The sequence below is a fragment of the Pinus tabuliformis genome, chromosome X (genome assembly GCF_031772625.1).
Source record: "Pinus tabuliformis cultivar Carrire ecotype Pingquan chromosome X, CPIR1, whole genome shotgun sequence".
NCBI lineage: Eukaryota > Viridiplantae > Streptophyta > Pinopsida > Pinales > Pinaceae > Pinus > Pinus tabuliformis.
Genome location: NC_142308.1, coordinates 1,716,035,090 through 1,716,058,522, shown reverse-complemented (window position 1 = coordinate 1,716,058,522; position 23,433 = coordinate 1,716,035,090). Strand labels below are relative to the sequence as shown.

The following is a 23,433-nucleotide window of genomic DNA, read 5'->3' as shown; positions in this document are numbered from 1 at the left end:
TTTGACCTAACATGATAAATAGGATATTTTGTTCAAACCACTGCACTTTGACTGTTATTGAATGGGAAAACAAGAGCATTGCAAATACTCCAATACAAGAATTAATAGCATGCAAGTCGAAAGGAATTTTTTGCAATGTTCTTCATATAGAGGTATTATATTTGACCAAATCTCCTAGGATTACAATTAAAATATACATCTTTGGGTGTTTTAGAGTCAGTGTTTGCATACTGCCATCAGTGATCAAAACTCTTCTTTTCATATCATATTAGAGTCCCATTCTGAAATTTTTGTCATTCCACCTAGTTCCTCATTCAAAAATTTACTCATTGATGGTAGCACTAGTTAATTAAACCTCACTCTCCCTCGAAAATCAATACTTGCTAGCCCACCTACATGTCTTACTAGGCATACATCAATCATAAAAGATCATTTCATCATGTCTTTATGTCAGTCAAGTCAACATGGAGTCTGGTCATTCAAGGTCCCATTAGATCATTAGGGTTTCCAAGGTTCCAATAAAACTCCATTCCATTGCATAATACCAGCAAGTAAAGGGTGATCAAGTAACATCTCTTAACCATGTGAAGATGATTTGTAAAGAGAAATGTTTATTTCATCATGTAATTTTAAGTTCAAATGTAATATTTTTAATTTTCATTTTGTAATTTTATGTCATTTAAATGTAATAAGTACAAGGTTCCCAAGTTGTTAACTCAGTGTTCCGAAGATTCCAGACCATCAAAAGATCAATTTGTCAAAGGAAATAGTCAAGTGAAAGGGTAAAGTTTCAAAGGGTTAAGTGAATGCCAAAGGGAGTTGAAGCACTAAACCCTAATTTCCTCTCCCACAGAGCTAGGGTTGGCTATAGAATCAGAGACATCTGAGCAGAGGAGGCCTAAGGGAGGTCATTTCAGCAAGTATGAGGTCATTCCAACTCATAAACATCATGTCTCCATCATTTTTCAAGAAGTCATTCCAAGGGACAAATCATTTGCCACACATAGGGCCAGTTTTGCTTCAAAGTATGTTTCCAACCAAACAGAGATGAATTTTACAAAAGTGAGAGAGGTTTTTGTCCATCATAGGCCAAGCATGAAAAACCTCCTTCAGTTTTTACACAGGTGTCATGGTTTTGGAGAAATGTCAAAAATACAGTTGCTACAAGAGAGTTGCTGCACTTCTGGAGTGACCTTGGGAAAATCATTTTTTCTCCTATCTGGAGTGTCCAAATGACTTGCTTGATGATTCAAATGATAACTAAAGAGAAAGAGATTTCCAATGAGCTATCATGAGCTCAATTTGGAGTTGAGTAAGACCTCCAAAAGTTTCCTGCAAGAGAACACTTTATTTTTGCACCCTCATTTTGCACTTTTTGACCAGTCTTGATAGAATTTATTTTTCAGGGACTATAACAGATCATTTTCAGTGTTTGATAGGTCCATTGTGTAGCCAAGAGAGAGACCTTTCCAACGAGCTATCATGGGCTCAATTTGGACTTCGGGAAGTCACTCAAACGTCGAATTGAAGTCGGCGCTGCCACTTGCTTTAGCCACTACGCGTTTGCCCGATGTTGCGCGTTCCCTTAAGGCGCTGCACGTTTGTCCAGGAGAGCCAAAATTGCCTCCTCAGTTCCACCAAAGTGCATTTAACCTCCTACAAGTAAGTAACCACTGCAGATCACATGTGTTCCCCCATAGAGTCACTCCCAAAGTGTTTTAAAGGTTTAATTGAAGATTTGGTGTTTGTTCTATATCTAAACCCTAGATCTTCCCCAACACTACCCTTGCACTCTCAATTCCTTTTATACACTCCCCTACACCTTCATTCCCTTTCCCTAAACCTTTTTATCCCAAATACCCTCTAAACCTTTGTCCCAAAACCCTAAGCCCTAGGTGTTATAACTACCTAGGCTCCTAAACCCCAACCACCAAATCCATCATATCAATACTCCTTATCCCCTCCTCCATTACATAAATCCCTTACCCATCTCATTCAATTCCCTAAAGCATTAAAACTGATAGCTTGTAGACTTTGAAAGTAAAAATAAACAAGAGCTATTTTAATAAATAATAATTTATTATATAAAAATGTGTAAGTGATGAATGTTTACAATGAGGACCCGCCTAGATATACCTAAGCAGGTGTCCCTTCGTGACTAGGAATGTCTTTTAGACATGCATTTTCACTTAACTTAATGACTATTTAACATAACTAATATTTGATTATTTAATATTTACATTAATTTTATTTATGTCACTTGTTATGAATTATATTCATAACATAGCCCTTTCCTTCGAAAGCTTTGTCCTCAAAGCTTTAATGCTGCCAATTTTCTTCGCTTAGTGTATGTCGTCTCGATGTATATAATCTGGGCATCGTTTTGTCATGTAGCTCATCAATAATATTCCCTTGGATTTTTTTTTTTAATACTGATTTTTTTAATAATATTTTATTTATTTATTATTATTATTATTATTATTATTATTATTATTTAATAATAATATATATATATATATATATATATTAAATCATTATTATTATTAAAAATAATAATAATAATAATTTTTTATTATTATTATATAATTATAATTTATATATCTTATATAATTATATTTTATATATATTATATAATTATAGTTATTTAAAACTTATATACATGATAATTATGTTACAATCCCAGCACGACGAAACAGTCACGACGGCCGACAGAACAGTCAGGACGTATCAGGTGTTGACAACAAAGGATCGACTTATAAAATGGGAATCCTAGTTGCATGAACCTGAATGACGCCGACAGATGTTGACAGCGGCACAATTGTTCCACGCTAGAACTCGCAGACGCACGATTATTTGAGATTTTGAAAAATCTCAGGATGACACACATAGTGCCTCTCTGGACTCTCAAACTCTTGATAGCCTTTTTCCTAGCCTCCCGCACTTCACATTGCTTCTTTTTTTCTTCCATTACCCGCTCAATAACAAATTTCTTGAAGTCCTCTTTATTGTCTTCTGTTAAAACTTCTTCTTGAACTAAATTGTCTGTAAATTCCTCAACATCATCGAGATCCCAATCAAAATCGCACACAATCGGAGGCTCTTTGGGGTAGAAGTAAGGTAAGCAATATTCATATTTCTTGATATTCTCTTGTTTCAATTGATTCAATGAAGCTCTACGCTACATACATTGCAAGGTATAAATTCGAGTCTTCAAATGCTCAACTTGAAGAGGCCTATCATAGAATGGTACGTAAGGAACCCAATCCATCTTCATTTCCTTCATTGGCACTATAGTTTCACCCTCCATTTGAACAGAATTGATGCCAATCTTATCAGACGGAGGAAATGATGAAACAACCACCACAGTGACTGGTATGTGGACCACTTTTAATTGGTTTTCAAAAGGTACAAGTTGAGGTTCTGTATAGCCAAAAAGATAAACATTCTTCCCATAAAGTAGCCCACCTTCTTCAAGAGCATTCTCCAAGTTTGAAAAATCCCACTGGATCTTGTAAAGAGTATCTAGCTTATCCCACTCAGTGCCAACGGGAAATGCAGCTTGCCACAAATCATCCATATTTCTCCTGTGAGGGATAATCTCAGGCGGCGTAGCAGCAAACTGGACTTTTTTCAGGACCGTGAGCTGAGAAGCGAGGCGCGGGTTGTGGCCAATCTTATCCCCATATTCCTCATTCACATCAAGATCAGCTTTATCTAAATCTTCATCTTGATTTGTATAAGCTTCATCGGGATCATCATCTAGATCTGCATTAGCTTCATCTTCAACATTATAATTATCTAATGCTTCACCTTGTTTTGTTCCTTCACTGTCACTATCGTCTTCCTTTGCATAACTTTTCTTTAGACATGTTGAAAATTCTGCACATGATTTTTCTAATCGCTGAAATGCTTCTTGAATTTTAGTAAATTGTTCAACGCATTCAGGATGTGAACGTAATGGCACATTATGCAGCGAACAACGCTCAAAGACTTGCATCATTATATTGTGCGCCATGGCTCTGATACCACTGAAGCATAAAAACTGATAGCTTGTAGACTTTGAAAGTAAAAATACACAAGAGGTATTTTAATCAATAATAATTTATTATATAAAAATGTATAAGTGATAAATGTTTACAATGAGGACCCGCCTATATATACCTAAGCAGGTGTCCTTTCGTGACTGGGCATGTCTTTTAGACATGCCTTTTCACTTAACTTTATAACTATTTAACATGACTAATATTTGATATTTAATATTTACATTAATTTTATTTATGTCACTTGTTATGAATTATATTCATAACATTCCCCTTCCCCATTTCTTATTCCCAAAAACCCACATTCCAACTACCTTATACTTACTAGGATTTGATATTAAACACCATGGCAGAAGAAGAAAACAAACCATACAATGAGGTAGAAAAAGCCAAGGTTTTGTTAGAAGAGACACTTGAGAAGCATGGTTTGCTTGAAGAGAAAGATGAACAAGCACCAAGAGGCAGGCCTAGAACCAGAGGTTTGAAAAGAGCCTTGGAACTTAAAGGGAAAAGGCAAAGAGAGATAGTTGATGAAGCTATGCTTGATGATTAATTCTTGGATATGATCAAAGAAGACAAGGAAGGTTGGCTTCAGGCCATCAATGGTCACTTGGAGAATTTATTGAAGAAATCTAAAAAGGACAACAACATTCAAGTGAGAATGGCCAAACACTATGCCAACAGAGAAAGAAATGCAAGGGCAAAACTCAAAGCAACAAAGGCAAAAATTGAAGCCCTAACTCACCAAAGGGAGAAGGAAAAGCTTGACATACTTGCAGAGGCTTCACTCCAAGCCTACCTACACCAAACCTCAACTCCTTAACCAATTTTGAAGTCCCTTGGCATATTTTAGCAAAGATATGTTTTCTATGTTTTTTAGGCAATTTCATATCAGCTACATGGTCAAACACATGTTTTTTGGGGACACTTTTTGGAAGAATGGAAGCCACCAATGGATTCAAAAGGACCAAGACATCTAGGAAAACCATGTTTCCAGCCCTGGAATGCAAAACTAGCAGGTGAAAAAGGAAAAAAACTACCAAAAAATCATGTTTCTGCCTCATTTTTGGACCAGGCGCTGCACGTTTGACCAGTCTTGGGAGAATCCATTTTTGGAGGGTCAAATCAAGTCCATTTTGCAAACTAAAGGTAGATCTGGAAACTAGACAGGATAAGCTTTCCAACGAGCTATCCTGCACTCAATTTGGACACCGATAATGCAGGCAAAAGTGGGTCTGAACATGGCGCTGCGCGTTTGACAATGGCGTTGCGTGTCTGACACTGGCGTTGCGCATTTGACAGTTGGCCCAGTTTTTCACTGTTTCTCTCCAAATTTGATTTTTTACCTATGAGAAATCAATGTTTTACTGATGTAATTCATATGATTGATGTAATTATTATGTTTTTACTGTTACCTAGGGTAAGTACATTAGGTAAATAGCCTCCATGACTTGTAATGAATCAGTTCACTTAAGTTAGGGATGAGTCACTTTGACCACCCTACACTCTAGCTATCAGTTCAGTTTTTGTTGTAACTTCTCCTCCTCTCATGGATTCAACCCCTGAGGCTAGGATGAGTTGGTTTGAGGCGTATATCATGTAATTTTTCAGTCATTCTACAAGTTGGACTCTATTGGATGTTGTACTAATGTTTCAGACTTTGGCATGAAATATAATGGATGAGTTGCAGTTATGGGATTCCTATGGCATGGTATTTTGATATTGTTTCTTCTTTTGTTACATGTGTGTGAATGTTTTGTACCTTTCATGATCCATTTCATTTCTAAATATGTTTGATTTTCAAGGTGTGATAAGCAGAATACATATCCTATGCTCTACTTTGGGAAAATCATCATAATGTGTTTTATTTCTTCAGTTTAAAAAGAATTCATGATTTTCATGCTCTTTTTACTATTTAGCACCTCACCAGTCTAAACCATTTCATCACTATACAACATAGTGTTAAAGTAACATGCCTACCTTGCCCCATCAGATGTTTGCAATTTTGACTCTCTTTTGCCCTGACCTAGTTCACTCTCTAACCTAATTCACTCATCCAGTGACTACCCCAATCAAATCAAATCAAGCAACCGCCTGAGCTACTATATCTAGCCTAAAACCCTAATCTATCCAGCCCTCTTGGTTGTGATTCTTCTGTAGAGAGCCCTCTTCGGCTTGGTAGGGCTAGCTACCAGGTCAAAAGGTTGGTCTGTGGTTACCTCCGCTGGACTCTTCTTCAGCCTTGGAGATCCGGAGGAGTGATAACAAGGTGGTGATCAAATGTGGAGAAAGCCCTTGTGATTATGTACAATGTGATAGGAAATTGAAAGTGAAAGTGAAAATTACAATGTATAGCTAAGTCCATTTGGAATTTGGAACTAAATCTCATTAATCCCTTTTTCATGTTACCTCCTCAACCTGCATTTCAGATGTTGCAAAGTCCCTTAAGAAAGTGCAACCCCAAGGGAACTTAAGAAGATTGCCCAATATCACAACCATGATATTTTCTCTCTGATTAGGTCAGTTTTTTCTCGACACGGGGTAAACCTTAGAAAATATTGTTGTTTTGAGGTTTTTTTAAATGAAATGGGTGAAAGAATAGACCAATGTCTCCCTCATTGGGCTATAGACTCATGAAGTCAAGACCAATAAGTGAGAGTTCAAACAAATGGAAGGAGGTGAACTCGCGCTTTAATAACACGCTTCAACCAACCACATGGTATTTCTTTAGCCTGCAGAAACTAAGAGAGGGTCCTTCCCAAGATACAATCAACCAATAAATAATTTGCAGAAAAAAGATAGAAACAGCCCTTCCATATGCAGAAATGACAGCAGCAATATCTATTTACTGAACAATGATAATGGAAATCAATAAGAAGGGTTACACCTCAGCCTTATCTCTTCTTATCGGAGCAGAATTGCCCCCTTCAAAGATTATTACAGCAGTTTGAAATAGTAACTTCAGCCATCAAATTGACTCATGAAAATACAAAGAAAGATGATATACCTCAACTTGAAATGCCCTTGAACTTCTTACTCCAGCAAGATCTTACATTAAATTCTGTAGCTCTTCTCCACACTTTTTTCACACCCAATCGGCAAATGAAACTTTCTTTATTTATAGGCCTCCTGCCTAAATAAACCTTAAACTAGGGTTTAGTTCTTTTGGGGTTTTAGGGTAAATAAACAGCATTACATACCCACAAACATCTCCTAGCTGGGGTGCACCTCCCTGGGTATCTTCTTTGTGTGTTTAGGATTTCTTTAACCCTATAACATCACGCTAGGTGACTTGAACCTCACACGAAAATAATATGCCTCTTCCTTTGGTGAGTCATGTGTAAGGTAAGATATGAAACTGCCAGCCACCTTTTTCTCCAGGGCATTCTGCATATCTGGGTTTCACCTTGACCATTGGTTTCCTTTTATTAACAAACAAGCATTGGGGGCTTCTCAAGTGGAGCGCTTATCTCCCTTGGAACAGATCCTTTAAAACTGCCAATGAAACCTCAAAATAGATCTCAAGATGAAATGCATTCTGAACGAAAGATCTCCAAACTGGCAGCAGAACTTCAACTTTCCAAATCTGAAGATACCCTTAGATGTTTTATGAAGAGTTTGTCCACAAATGAAACTAGGAAGAGTGCTCCTCTAATCACTGTGACACTGATTTGATGGTGTTTCAGATCAGCCTATAATGCTGCTGCTACAGGTCTCCATATTAATCTTACTGGTTGCTTGACTAAGGTAAAATTTAAAGGCTAGAAATTAATATGCTTTGCAATACCTTGATCATACATTTTCTGGCCTAAAGGCTGTCCTTGCAAATATGAGTCCGCATCTGCTATAAGATCCTTCCTGCAATGGCCTTAATATTCAGATGCTGGAGCTTCATTGTCATCAGGCAGCTCTTCATTCATATGTCCCTTACAGCCTTGCTATAATATAAGCAGTGAAACAGGCTTTGGTAAGATATTTATGGCTCAATCTTAATCGCACTGCTGGGTCATACTGCTCAAATGTTCTACTAGACAGGCCCAAAATATGGATAGTAAACAATAGAACAAGAGCTACAACAGCCTTTTACCCTCCAGATAATTCTTCCATTTCCCAAAAGTGCTTTATTAGAGGCATAACTATGTACTTGATACCATATAAACAAAAAGGGCCATCTTCCTACTCTGGGCTCAGATATGCTGCTTAACAGAAAGGATGTGTATTTCTCTGAGTCAGCTGTTTGTACATTTGTAGATACCATATAGTGAAGTTAACAAAGCACTTTTGAAAATCAGAAATACCATCAGCAATAATAAGATCAGATGCCTTGAAACAAAACCTTTTGTAAATAAATACTTCATTAGAGCCAGCTACCAAGGAAGGGACATGTTCAGCAGGTTACAACAAACAGATAACAGATTAGGGTATGGCAGGCGACCCACATCTTGAGCTATTCGTCACTTTAGTATACAGATTCATCATCATAGCCCTCAACTTCTGTTTCTCATACTTTATTAAACCCTGACTCCTTCCAAGTTGCTGCTTCTTCTGTCAAGTCTCATCTCAAAATCATTCTCAGCTTCCAATATCATCTCCGATTTCCCTCCTGTGTGCATCAATTGTACTGCCCATGCTAGAATATTCCATACCAGTTTCTTTTGATTGTTCCTTAGATTGAACTTGATCCCATGAGCTCTCAAATATGATCAGCTTCCCTTGTGGGTTGTTTACACCAGAATATATTTTTCTTTAATAAAGGAAATTATCCAAGTGTATACACTCAAGTATAATACCATACAATCTATATATAGACACCCTACGACATTTCAACTCTTCTGGAAACGACCTCAGGAAGTATACCAGAAACCTGCTGTTTGGAATGCTGAGTGTAACTCATACAAAATGCTCCTTATACTACTGTATAAAATGTCTCAAAATGAATGAGTGCAAGGCCCAACTAGGATACCTTCAAAAGTAATTGAGAAGGGCTTACTAAGTCTCCTAACCAGTGTTAAAAATATCGGTATCGGCAAAATATCAGCGAGGGTCCAGAAAATATCTTATCGGCAATATCGACAAGCATAAAAATGCATAATATATTCATTTTTTTCAGATTTCTAAGCATATAAAGCAATAACAACATGAACTAAACACATTGGCACATAAATATGAAGAAGGCACTGATATATATGATGTCAAATAGAAATGATACATCAAACTTCAAAGGCGATAACAAATCCTGTTGATCCCTGATAATTGTCCAATCAAGGACTCAAACAAAATATCACATATCCTGCTAATCCCTGATAATTGTCCAATCAGGGACTCAAACAAAATATCACATATCCTGCTAATCCCTGATAATTGTCCAATCAAGGACTCAAACAAAATAACATCACATATATAAAACTTTAAAAGTATTTCATCATCATGAATTATAAACTTATATGTAGCAAAAGTTGCAAAACAAATAAAACTAGCAGCTATCTATCTGAGACCATTGGCCTCTCCCTAGCAGTTTTCTTTCTGTCTTGTTCAGCAATTGCTTCACGAGCCTTTTGTATAATCTCTGCACTAGAAACCATACAAGGCATTAAATCTGCATCATGTGCAGAGAGTCTAGCCAGATGGTATTTCAATCATGTAACCCCCCCTGACATCTTGGTCCCACACAATTTGCATGATATATATGCCTGATTTGCCCCACCAACAGCCTCCCATACTCCCAAAATGGGTCCAAGGCTTTTGGCATAATTGACATTTGTAGTGAACTAATTCAAACCTAGGGCACAAAAAAAAAACAAAAAATTGGCATTAAACCCCCCTGTTGTCGCGCGGATTGACACGACAACGCTCAGACCGGGGGCTGTCACTCTGATCCCCAATCCCTCCGTTTAAGCCTGTCTCCCACGGCTAAGGGGGGTACTCCCTGTGAGATGATGAGACCAACTGTCGACCAGTTGGTTGGGAGACACGAGATACGATATAAAAAGCACTCGATGGATTTGATTGATTTAGCAGACCAGTGCCTTAAGAGATTGTTATTAAAACGATTACTTGTTAGATGATATAGAATAATAAACCATGAACAGCAATCATTTGTCATCAAAGGCATCAGCTAAAACACAATGCTTTAAGAATAACCAAAACGATATCCAGCAACTGAAAGTTTCGAAAAGATGAATAATTTAAAACCACCACAAGAATCATAAATCATTAACTAGATATCGTATTCGTATCTCGACTTGAAAATTTAGATCTCAGCATGAAAGATATGACAATTTCCGAAAATAACTGGATCTGACGAAGAAAATTTTCCAAATTTTTTATTTATTTTTTTTTTTTTTTTTTTTTAAATGAAAATTATTTAAAATCTGAACAAGATAAAGTCCTAAGCTAAAATAAAACTAAAGATTTAAAACATAAACATTTTTTTTTTTGATTTTTTTTTGAATCTACAATTAAAAGAAATGAAATTTTTTTAAAAGAATTAAAATCTAAAAAAAATGAAGTACGTAACTGAAATAAAACAAATTAAAATCGAATTAAAATCTAATTAAAAATCTAATTAAAATTTACACTAAAACCTAACTATATTAAAACTAAATGTATTCAAAATAAAACAAAAATTGAAATCTAAACTATAATCTACGCTAACCTATCAACGCACATGCATATACACAGAACTAAACAAATAAAAAAAAAACGCTATAAGCTTCCCTTAACTAAAAAAAAAGGACGTAACCAAAAAAAATTCGATTTGCTGGAAAGTGGAACCTGGAGCGACTTTTCCCTAGCCGCAGGAATATGCACAATAAAAATTCGATTTACCTGTTCCGTCTTTGAGAAATGGGCACGTTTTTTAGCAAAGGAATTTGACGGCGGGGGTTTTGAGAGGCCTGCGGGTGAATACCGATCAACAACTGGTTTTCTGAGCAATTCTCATGCCGCCGGATTGACGTTTTCATGCGTAACTGTGGTTTCCAGCTCCGGCATTCGCTGAATGAATAAACTGTTTCATGTGAAGATTAACCTGGCGTCTGCTGAAACGAAATTTATCCTCTGCGTATGCATCTGAGTCGAGGCCGTCCTTAAAACGAAACCATTCGAATGTGCATCACAACCGAAAGCCTCAAGCCGTCAAAGAGCTACGCTGCACGTTACAGCTCTCCTTGCCTCAGTCGATGGTGGAAGGAGCATGATCCGGTCTTGATGTTGGCGTGATGGCCTTGATGAATCACGTTGATATCCTGCTGGCGGCTCGAATGAGGCACGTAAAACTGCAAAGCTCGCTGACTGGTAACGCAGACACGCAAGATGCCCACGAAAAAAATTTCTTCACGCTGGTGCAGTCACGTCTTCTTCAAAAAAGGGAGCTGAGACCTTACCATAAAATCGTGCCTACAGCCCTCTATTCATTTTACGCATGAAAAATATAACAATGAATAGGACGACGGCACCTAATGCGACGGGCTCAAAGAGAAAAAGTGTGTGTTCAGACAATCCGTCGAGTAGTCACGCCGTCTCTCAGCGATCTCACACTATATCGTTAGAAAACTTTACTGTCTGCGTGTAGACATATAGATTTGTCGGAGTCCTGATATTTTCCAGCCACGCCGGATCTTCTACCCACGTCATATATGCTCAGAAATTTTGATAACACAAAAGGGGAAGGGATAAGACTGCGTTGGCAAGAAGTCTGATGGCGGTCTTGCAAGGACAAAACCCTATACCTGCAAAAGAAAAACAGAACCCTAATGAAAACTGTAAAAAATTTGAAACCCTGGATCCAAAAATAAATTTGAAACCCTAAAACAGCTGATTAATTTACAGATATGGCCCCTTAAAAGCCAGATTCATCAATAAGCACAGAAAATATTTAAAGAATAGAAATTTCAGACTGTCACTGTGAAAAACTTCAGAAAATCTCTCATGCAGATCAGAAAAATAAAACTGAATGATAGACCCAGGATCAAATCCAACTGGGCTCAGCAAAAAATGCTTGCGGGAGTTGGCTGGTTCAGCCGAGAACTTCCCCGAACGCCCACAAATTTCCTTCAGAAAATGTTTTCTGCACAGCTCAAAAAAACCGTCAATAAAGAGGGCAAAAATGCTGCTAGATCTCAGGAAGTAATGGAGATACCTGCCATTACTTCAGAAACCCTAACAGCACCCAAACCCTAGCAAGTGAACAAGATACCTGTGCTCACAATACTCTACAAAAAGCTATTATTAATGGTTGAAAAGAAAATATGCAGAAAATTAAACAATCTCACAGCATTTCAAGAGAGTAACACCAGCAAGATATGGACCCCAAAGTCTTCTTTTATTAACCAGAAATAGATTTACAAGAGAGCTTCTTCAGTCTTAGACTCACAGATCCAATGATCTGAAATGACCCCTAGCACCCTATTTAAAGGAAATGATCCCAACGGCTAGTTCGAGTGATCCATGTAGAAATGATCTCGACCGTTGATGAAGATCAAGACATCTTTTGATCTCATCCGTCGATTTATTCACTTAAAATATTATTATTTTATTAGTTAGGGTTTTTGCTTTATATATATATATTTTTTTTTATTTTTTTTTTATTTCATTTTTTTAATTTTTATTTATTTTATTATTTTTATTCATTTTTTAATTTCTTAATTCATTTTAAAATGGATCATCGAACTAAGCCTTCGGAAACATCACCTAGGACCTAGGACTTAAGACTCATGAGGGGATTTAAATCATTTTTTCGACCCTCAGGACACATTACATCATGACTTTTACAATTTACATCTTAAGGGAAAAAACCCCTTTAACATAGACCCTCACAAATCTCCCAGTTCTGCGACACAACTATAATCTAGCAGATCAACACACTAGGATTCTCCTAAAATTCCAATGACAAAATCCATCCCGGCTTTGGGGTCAGGTTTGAAGGAAAACTCTGCCGATCCATGGATCGGTGAGACAAAAAACCTTCCGGGACGTAGATTACTACTAGAAAGTTAGGTCCACCTAGGCAATTCACATACACGACTCATATCTGCTAAGATTATTTACAATTAATACATGCAGACTGGGTTTACAATTAGATTGATCAAGCTGCTGATGACTGCTAGATGGCACGGACACGCTGATCAGGTGCTGCCCTTTTCTTGCAAAGAAAAAGGGGGGTGTACTGCATGGGTAGTGGTCAACATCTGGCTCTACTTGGGGACACGTTGCTGCTTGCAGGAATGTGAGAATCCAGAATCTGCATCCATACAACACAAAAATAAGTAGCGTCCATCCAAAAATCAGCATATACATTAAGCACAGGAAAGAAAAAAGCTCTTCATTTATTAACTATCTAAAGCAGAAATGAAAATGCGAAAAAACAAAGAGTAGGGTTAGAAATACGATACAAAAGATGCCCTACGGCATCAGATGTGTTCGATATAGTGCATACTGAGCATTTGCCTGCTTTCAGGCAAATCTGTCGGCTGCTTGTCGGATGTACCATGTCCAATTTTGCATAAGGTAGGACTCTTTCCTATCCGAAAATCAAGCTGCTCGCGGCCGTCTGATTCGTCAAATCTTCTTCTTATTTTCTTTCTCTTGCGCTTTTTCTTTCTGGCAGGTTGAATTACTGATGACCTAGAACTTTCTGTTTCAAAACTATCAGATGAAGTATGCGTGATATATCTTTCTTTAGCCTGCATCTGATCTTTATCATTCTTAAGTCTATCCGGATCACCTTCAATTAACCATCTTTCAATCGAATCAATAACCTCCTCATAATAAGATGGAGCTTGTTGCAGCACATGAGAAGGCTCATGATCTATTGATGTCACCTGGTTTCTTTCATCTTCCAATTGCTGAAACCTTTGAACCTGTATTCTAATGGCATCCATCTGTCTAAAATGTTCAACCTTTATATCACCGATTTGTCTGGCATGATGTTCTTCCATGTCTTTTATCATTTTATTGTTCTTTTCCTTTATGTCCATCAAGTAATGCTGCATGAAATTTATTTCTTCTTTATGATTCGCTTGCATGTCAGCCAACTGATTATTATGATTGAACGTCATGATAGTCATTTCCTCTTCCATAGTTAATAACTTGTTTTGCATAGAGTCAATTTCCCTATCATGATCAACTTTCATGGTCACCATATTTTCCTCTAAGACTGACATCTTGCTTTGCATGCTTCTAATTTCTATTTCATATTTAGTTTTCATGGCCTCAATTTCTTTAGCATGCTGATTTTGCGTGACTTCAATCTCCCTATTACGTTTTTCTAGGTGGGTGCATAAAGTTTTCACATCATTGACATAATTAGTTTGATTGATTTCCATATTTCTTACCAGCATCATTAGATCTTGTAAAATTTGTTTTTTCTCTTCCCTTTCATTGTCATTTGTCCCTGATTTTTCACTATCATGAACTTGATCTGCAATATTTCCGGTGGATGACACATTCTGACATGATGAATCGTCTTGGGATCTTTCAGTTGGACCTCTTATCAAATTACTTTCATTCTGTTGCACAATTTTAGAGGTAGAAGGCAAGCTGTTTGGACTATCATATCTATCTTTAAAAGCATTGAGAATGTCTTGTAAAGAAGTGAAAAAATCATTAGGAAAATTATTAAACCAATTCAAGGCATCACCCTCTAAAGAATGGACAAATAGACGCATCTTGAAATCTTCATGATTATATTGAGGAAATCTACAATATAAGATCATTACACAAGTAAACATGTTTAAATGCTTTCCAACAGTGACCGAATCACCACCCGAGAACTTAAATAATTTAGAAATGGCCTCTTTCGGAAGATCATGGAGATTATCAGTAAAATGACATGGTTTACATGAATAATCCATGATGAACAATAAGGGATCAGATGGATGATAGAAAGAGATTTCTGCTCAAGAAAATTAAGAGATGAAAGAAGTGGAGTCGCCACTTGAACAATGAATCTGATTTTAGGATCCAAAAAGTAATCACAAGCAGATATGAGGGAAGCTTCTTGTCTGGGAAAAATGAGAAAGTGGAGTCGCCACCCAAACAAGAAACACACCGAAGAGACACTGATAAGGCAATGAAAGATCCAAATGATAACCCCAAAGGTTGAATCTGCCAGCTCAAATGAGAGATGAGAAAGATGAGAAGATGAATGTCGTTTGAAACACCGAGAATAAAGTATTCCCCGGCAACGGCGCCAAAAAATGTTGGCGTTGCCGGCTCAAACGAATGATAGACAGATGAACGATGAATGATGAAAAGATGTTGAAACACCAAGGACAGAAAAACTCTATCCCCGGCAACGGCGCCAAAAAATGTTGGCGTTGCCGGGCCAAATGAAAAGATAAAAAATGAGAAGGAAGATTGTCGTTGAAACGCCGAGAAAACAATTATCCCCGGCAACGGCGCCAAAAAATGTTGGCGTTGCCGGCTCAAACGAATGATAGAAAGATGAGCGATGAATGATTAAAAGTCGTTGAAACAACGAGAAAACAAATTCCCCGGCAACGGCGCCAAAAAATGTTGTCGCACGGATTGACACGACAACGCTCAGACCGGGGGCTGTCACTCTGATCCCCGATCCCTCCGTTTAAGCCTGTCTCCCACGGCTAAGGGGGGTAGTCCCTGTGAGATGATGAGACCAACTGTCGACCAGTTGGTTGGGAGACACGAGATACGATATAAAAAGCACTCGATGGATTTGATTGATTTAGCAGACCAGTGCCTTAAGAGATTGTTATTAAAACGATTACTTGTTAGATGATATAGAATAATAAACCATGAACAGCAATCATTTGTCATCAAAGGCATCAGCTAAAACACAATGCTTTAAGAATAACCAAAACGATATCCAGCAATTGAAAGTTTCGAAAAGATGAATACTTTAAAACCACCACAAGAATCATAAATCATTAACTAGATATCGTATTCGTATCTCGACTTGAAAATTTAGATCTCAGCATGAAAGATATGACAATTTCCGAAAATAACTGGATCTGACGAAGAAAATTTTCCAAATTTTTTTTTTTTTTTTTTTTTTTTTTTTTATAAAATGAAAATTATTTAAAATCTGAACAAGATAAAGTCCTAAGCTAAAATAAAACTAAAGATTTAAAACATAAACATTTTTGTTTTTTGATTTTTTTTTTGAATCTACAATTAAAAGAAATGAAAATTTTTTAAAAGAATTAAAATCTAAAAAAAATGAAGTACGTAACTGAAATAAAACAAATTAAAATCGAATTAAAATCTAATTAAAAATCTAATTAAAATTTACACTAAAACCTAACTATATTAAAACTAAACGTATTCAAAATAAAACAAAAATTGAAATCTAAACTATAATCTACGCTAACCCTATCTACGCACATGCATATACACAGAACTAAACAAATAAAAAAAAAACGCTATACGCTTCCCTTAACTAAAAAAAAAAGGACGTAACCAAAAAAAATTCGATTTGCTGGAAAGTGGAACCTGGAGCGACTTTTCCCTAGCCGCAGGAATATGCACAATAAAAATTCGATTTACCTGTTCCGTCTTTGAGAAATGGGCACGTTTTTTAGCAAAGGAATTTGACAGCGGGGGTTTTGAGAGGCCTGCGGGTGAATACCGATCAACAACTGGTTTTCTGAGCAATTCTCATGCCGCTGGATTGACGTTTTCATGCGTAACTGTGGTTTCCAGCTCCGGCATTCGCTGAATGAATAAACTGTTTCATGTGAAGATTAACCTGGCGTCTGCTGAAACGAAATTTATCCTCTGCGTATGCATCTGAGTCGAGGCCGTCCTTAAAACGAAACCATTCGAATGTGCATCACAACCGAAAGCCTCAAGCCGTCAAAGAGCTATGCTGCACGTTACAGCTCTCCTTGCCTCAGTCGATGGTGGAAGGTGCGTGATCCGCTCTTGATGTTGGCGTGATGGCCTTGATGAATCACGTTGATATCCTGCTGGCGGCTCGAATGAGGCACGTAAAACTGCAAAGCTCGCTGACTGGTAACGCAGACACGCAAGATGCCCACGAAAAAAATTTCTTCACGCTGGTGCAGTCACGTCTTCTTCAAAAAAGGGAGCTGAGACCTTACCATAAAATCGTGCCTACAGCCCTCTATTCATTTTACGCATGAAAAATATAACAATGAATAGGACGACGGCACCTAATGCGACGGGCTCAAAGAGAAAAAGTGTGTGTTCAGACAATCCGTCGAGTAGTCATGTCGTCTCTCAGCGATCTCACACTATATCGTTAGAAAACTTTGCTGTCTACGTGTAGACATATAGATTTGTCGGAGTCCTGATATTTTCCAGCCACGCCGGATCTTCTACCCACGTCATATATGCTCAGAAATTTTGATAACACAAAAGGGGAAGGGATAAGACTGCGTTGGCAAGAAGTCTGATGGCGGTCTTGCAAGGACAAAACCCTATACCTGCAAAAGAAAAACAGAACCCTAATGAAAACTGTAAAAATTTTGAAACCCTAGATCCAAAAATAAATTTGAAACCCTAAAACAGCTGATTAATTTACAGATATGGCCCCTTAAAAGCCAGAGTCATCAATAAGCACAGAAAATATTTAAAGAACAGAAATTTCAGACTGTCACTGTGAAAAACTTCAGAAAATCTCTCATGCAGATCAGAAAAATAAAACTGAATGATAGACCCAGGATCAAATCCAACTGGGCTCAGCAAAAAATGCTTGCGGGAATTGGCTGGTTCAGCCGAGAACTTCCCCGAACGCCCACAAATTTCCTTCAGAAAATGTTTTCTGCACAGCTCAAAAAAACTGTCAATAAAGAGGGCAAAAATGCTGCTAGATCTCAGGAAGTAATGGAGATACCTGCCATTACTTCAGAAACCCTAACAGCACCCAAACCCTAGCAAGTGAACAAGATACCTGTGCTCACAATACTCTACAAAAAGCTATTATTAATGGCTGAAAAGAAAATATGCAGAAAATTAAACAATCTCACAGCATTTCAAGAGAGTAACACCAGCAAGATATGGACCCCAAAGTCTTCTTTTATTAACCAGAAACAGATTTACAAGAGAGCTTCTTCAGTCTTAGACTCACAGATCCAATGATCTGAAATGACCCCTAGCACCCTATTTAAAGGAAATGATCCCAACGGCTAGTTCGAGTGATCCATGTAGAAATGATCTCGACCGTTGATGAAGATCAAGACATCTCTTGATCTCATCCGTCGATTTATTCACTTAAAATATTATTATTTTATTAGTTAGGGTTTTTGCTTTATATATATATATATTTTTTTTTATTTTTTTTTTTATTTCATTTTTTTAATTTTTATTTATTTTATTATTTTTATTCATTTTTTAATTTCTTAATTCATTTTAAAATGGATCATCGAACTAAGCCTTCGGAAACATCACCTAGGACCTAGGACTTAAGACTCATGAGGGGATTTAAAACATTTTTTCGACCCTCAGGACACATTACATCATGACTTTTACAATTTACATCTTAAGGGAAAAAACCCCTTTAACATAGACCCTCACAAATCTCCCAGTGCTGCAACACAACTATAATCTAGCAGATCAACACACTAGGATTCTCCTAAAATTCCAATGACAAAATCCATCCCGACTTTGGGGTCAGGTTTGAAGGAAAACTCTGCCGATCCATGGATCGGTGAGACAAAAAACCTTCCGAGACGTAGATTACCACTAGAAAGTTAGGTCCACCTGGGCAATTCACATACATGACTCATATCTGCTAAGATTATTTACAATTAATACATGCAGACTGGGTTTACAATTAGATTGATCAAGCTGCTGATGACTGCTGGATGGCACGGACACGCTGATCAGGTGCTGCCCTTTTCTTGCAAAGAAAAAGGGGGTGTACTGCATGGGTAGTGGTCAACACCCCCAACACAAAAAATAATAAGTAATAACACCTCATTTAAAAAAAATTACTACATTATTTGCATTTTGTAATGTGAATGAAAAATGGCAATATGAGAGTGCATAAGAAAGTTGAAAAAAAAATGAAGCTTGCTGTCCAAATATGGAGAAAACCCTTGCATTGGTTCATGGGCATGAAAATCATAGCAAATGGAAAAAAACAAAGAAACAAAATGTTGGTAGGCAAAGAGGCACGCAAGCATAACCCTCAATCCATGAAAAAATCATTAACATAGGGGTTTTTAAGAACATACCCGTTAATGGAAGAAATGAAGTTTGTCTCACTATTCTTCAATCTTTTATCCACAAAAAAATATTAGTTGGTGGTGATAATCGTTGTTTGATCCTCAAAGTTTCAAACCCTCCTTGACAACCACCACAAAACTCTTCCCCTTCCTTCTCCAACACTCAAAAACAAAAAAGAAGAAAAAAAACGCTTTTTCATTTTTCTAGTAGCGGCAAAACACGCCCCGCGATATTTTATATCGTCTCGCGACATTTTGCCGAGATATCGCCGATATCTCGGAAATATCACGATATTTTCGGGAGCCAAAAATATTGCGATATTTTCTTGGCGAGCGAAATATCGTCGAGAAAATATTGCGATATTTCCGATATTCGGCGATATATCATCGATATTATCTTCACTACTCCTAACAACCAAAGTTGAACCACTCCTGTTACCGACCACTTCGTGGGTGATATCCCCAGGAGAATTTTTTCTCCATGATGAACCTCAACCAACAGGCAGCAGCCCCTTGCAGCCTCCTACTCGCTCGTTGTGCCATGTCTCTGCCACCTGAGCCAGCCATGTGGTCCCTCACCCACCTGTATTGATCGTATGTTTGAAGGTGGGCCTCCCGAATCTAAAGGTATGACTTGTCATTTGGTAATTGAGTATTGGGTTTACTTATCATGGATACTTTTGGGTATGGATTGATGGGGGGATTTGGCGGAAAGAGTGGGATTAGTTTGTGTTCTTGTCCCCTTGATCTCTTTTGGATGTAACCCTTGTATCTTAGTCTCGTGGGATCTCCTTTATTGACCATTTGGTTCTAGGGTGGTACTACTTGGGAAACCCTGACTTTGGGTGCATGGTCCCGCTCCTTTATCCGCATATATTACTCCTTTTCCACTCACTATACCCCCATTCATCATTTCCCCCACCTGGGCCCACATTTCCATTTTGGGTCCACATAGGGCCATCTATGAAGATTCCTAAACCTAGAATCCCTACTACAGCAAACTGATGTTACTTCTCCTACTTGTTAATCCATACAAGTTATTTACTGTGGTCTATGGTAAATATCAAAGTAAATACAACTGCATCATTCACTATTTAAAAATAATATGCCGAAACAAGAAAATGAACAGGAAAAACTGGTGCAGCAGGTCTTAAGGTTTTTATTATTAAGAATAAGTTATTTTTTAATACAAACTATGGATGCCTTGTTGGCAATTCAGTACAGAGAATATCACTCAACAGAAGAAATCACTGAGATTACCTCACTCTACAATGCAAGTCCCTGCTGATCCGGCAGTTAAACCAACAAGTCCCCAGCAGCCAGCTACCTCTTTGTTGCCCTTACGCAGTCATTGCGTGGGCCTGCCTCAATGCCTTTGAGGCACTGCATCACCTCTCTGCTCGATCAATTTTCTCTCAGGAGCTTCGACTTCAGCCCTCCTGGATCAAAACGTCAAACGCCCAGCAAAATCTCGGACTTCTGCATGGAATTCACTGCACTGCTCTGCGTGAGCCCTTCTTGGCTCTGCGTCACCCTCACTGGGCACTGCGCTACCTCCTCTGCATCTTTCTTTGCCTCTCTGCTGCGTATTCTTGGCTCTGCGTCACCCTCACTGGGCACTGCGCTGCCTCCTCTGCGTCTTTCTTTGCCTCTCTGCTGCATATTCTTGGCTCCCGAGAAGATTCTTCAGCCAAAACTATTTATGCCCCTCTCTACCTGATCACCACGAAATCACTGCGCTTCTCTCTAGCTCAGCAATTCAATCTGGCTGATCAACTCTTGGTTTATTTTCCAAATGACCCTCAAGCACCCTTGAATTTTCTTCTCATTGACATTCATCGACCAAAATTAGAAGCTAATCAATGGCTAAGATCATTTCTGCTTGATCCTCATCTTCTTCTAGAAGTTACATCCATAGTTAGATTAATACCCATTAATTATTTTACTTTCCTAAGTTTAGACATAGGGACCCATTAAAAATAATTAATTATTTTAATAAAACTGTCTCTGGGTGGAATTTCCCAAAACGCTTTCTGGGTTCTTTGGAATGCATGTGGTTAAGCCTCCCTGCAAAATTTGAGACTTAGCGAGGAATCAACACCCTCTCTTAGCGAGGAATGCGCTCTGGCAATGCACCCTGTTGGAGCATCACCCTATTCTGTAACATCTCCTTTTGCGCTGCTAATATCTGACATCCTGTCCACCAACTACTGCACAAATGTTGCATATGTATTGTTGTTGACCCTGCCACTGTCAACACTGTATCCGTACTGCAACTCCCTCTTAATTCTGCATCTGTGCTACTGCTAACACTACATCTGCACTGCAACCTTCTCCAACTGATGTTGATACTGCATCATTAACGGAAAAGCATCCCAAATTACTGAACTAGTGTTCAGTATGATGCATCTCACTGCTGGACTCTGACTGCTGCTAGTCTCTATGGTGACCCTTTGAATACTCTGCGTTGTTGTTGACCTCTGCTTTGTGCCTGTTGTCGCGCAGATTGACACGACAACGCTCAGACCGGGGGCTGTCACTCTGATCCCCGATCCCTCCGTTTAAGCCTGTCTCCCGCGGCTAAGGGGGGTAGTCCCTGTGAGATGATGAGACCAACTGCCGACCAGTTGGTTGGGAGACACGAGACACGATTAAAATAAGCACTAAAATGATTTGATTAATTTAGAAGACCAGTGCCTTAAGAGATTGTTATTAAAACGATTACTTGTTAGATGACATAGAAACATAAACTGTGAACAGCAATCATTTGTCATTAGCTAAATCACAATGCTCTTAAAATGACCAAAACGATATCCAGCAACTGAAAATTTTGAAAAGACGAAAGCTTTAAACCAGTGTTGATAATATCGGTATCGGGAAAATATCGGCGAGGGTCCGGAAAATATCTTATCGGAAATATCGGCGAAAATATCGGCAAAATATCGGCAAATATCGGCAAGCATAAAAAATGCATAATATATTCATTTTTTTTCAGATTTCTAAACATATAAAGCAATAACAACATGAACTAAACACATTGGCACATAAATATGAAGAAAACACTGATATATATGATGTCAAATAGAAATGATATATCAAAGGCGATACCAAATCGTGCTAATCCCTGATAATTGTCCATTCAAGGACTCAAATGTGGAGAACCAATACAAAATAACATCACATATAATAATAAAAGTATCTCATCATCATGAGTTACATGTAGCATAACAAATAAAACTAGCAGCTATCTATCTACTGCCCTCTCCCCCTTTTACGGGAAAACATGATGGGCTGTTTGTCAGGCCTGCCCCTAGTAGTAGAAGGCCCTGACACTGCCTCTGCACCTAATGTCAAATAATGAGTGATAGGCATGGAGCTATGCTCTCCTATATCTATAGCAAATGGTGTTGATGCTGATGCTCCCGCAGTGTCCTCCTCCAGCTCCTCCTGCTCCTCCTCTAAGTGCTGCTGCTCCTCTGACTCCGAGTCCTCCTCTTGCTGCCCCTGCTCTAATGGATCATCTGCCACTGGCTCCTCCAACCATGAAGGTGACTCCTCCAATATGGGCTCCTGAGACTCCACCCTCCACGGAGACAATACATCAATATTGTCTAAGGAAATGGCATCTGGATCCACTGGTGATTCTATTTGCCTCACTCGAAGTCGGATGTTGTAATGCACATACACCAAATCGTTGAGGCGTGCGAACTCCAACCTGTAAGAGTGTCAAAAAAAGTAATGAGTCTTGACTCTTGACTCTTGAGTCTTGACACTTGAAGGTCATAAATTAAAAATTAAAAATTACAATAAGTGTAATTGCTCAACTGAAGGCTTGAGTTCAAAGTTATACCTGTTGCGCTTTTTGGCGTGTATTTTCTCAAATACACTCCAATTGCGCTCACACCCTGAAGAGCTACATGTTTGACTCAAGATTCGTATAGCCAAATTTTGCAAATTTGGTACCTTTGCACCATAGCTTCACCACCAAAGATCTACAACAAAATAATGAAATAAAAAATTCAAAAACTTAAAAGTTAAAACATAATTAAATTCAAATTTATAATTTCTAATGAGTGATGACTTGTCACTTACGTGGCATGAAGAGGGCCCTTTCCTTAATGGCATCATCAAAGCCAAATAGGCCAACACAATCCTGATAATTATGTATCTCGCGGCTGATTTTGAGACGAAGCTCAGAATCAGGTACCATCCTCTCAATACAG

At 38.1% G+C, this 23,433-nt stretch overlaps 1 long non-coding RNA gene and 1 pseudogene across 1 annotated transcript; both read right to left on the bottom strand.

Moving 5' to 3' along the window:
- Positions 1-2,671: 2,671 nt before the first annotated feature.
- On the bottom strand, positions 2,672-4,015 carry LOC149146614 (uncharacterized; annotated as a pseudogene).
- Positions 4,016-22,763: 18,748 nt separating this feature from the next.
- On the bottom strand, positions 22,764-23,196 carry LOC149146613 (uncharacterized). Its single transcript, XR_016264870.1, has 2 exons — positions 23,061-23,196; positions 22,764-22,925 (listed from the first exon to the last, which is right to left on the bottom strand). It is a non-coding gene; the product is annotated as an uncharacterized LOC149146613 (long non-coding RNA).
- Positions 23,197-23,433: the final 237 nt, after the last annotated feature.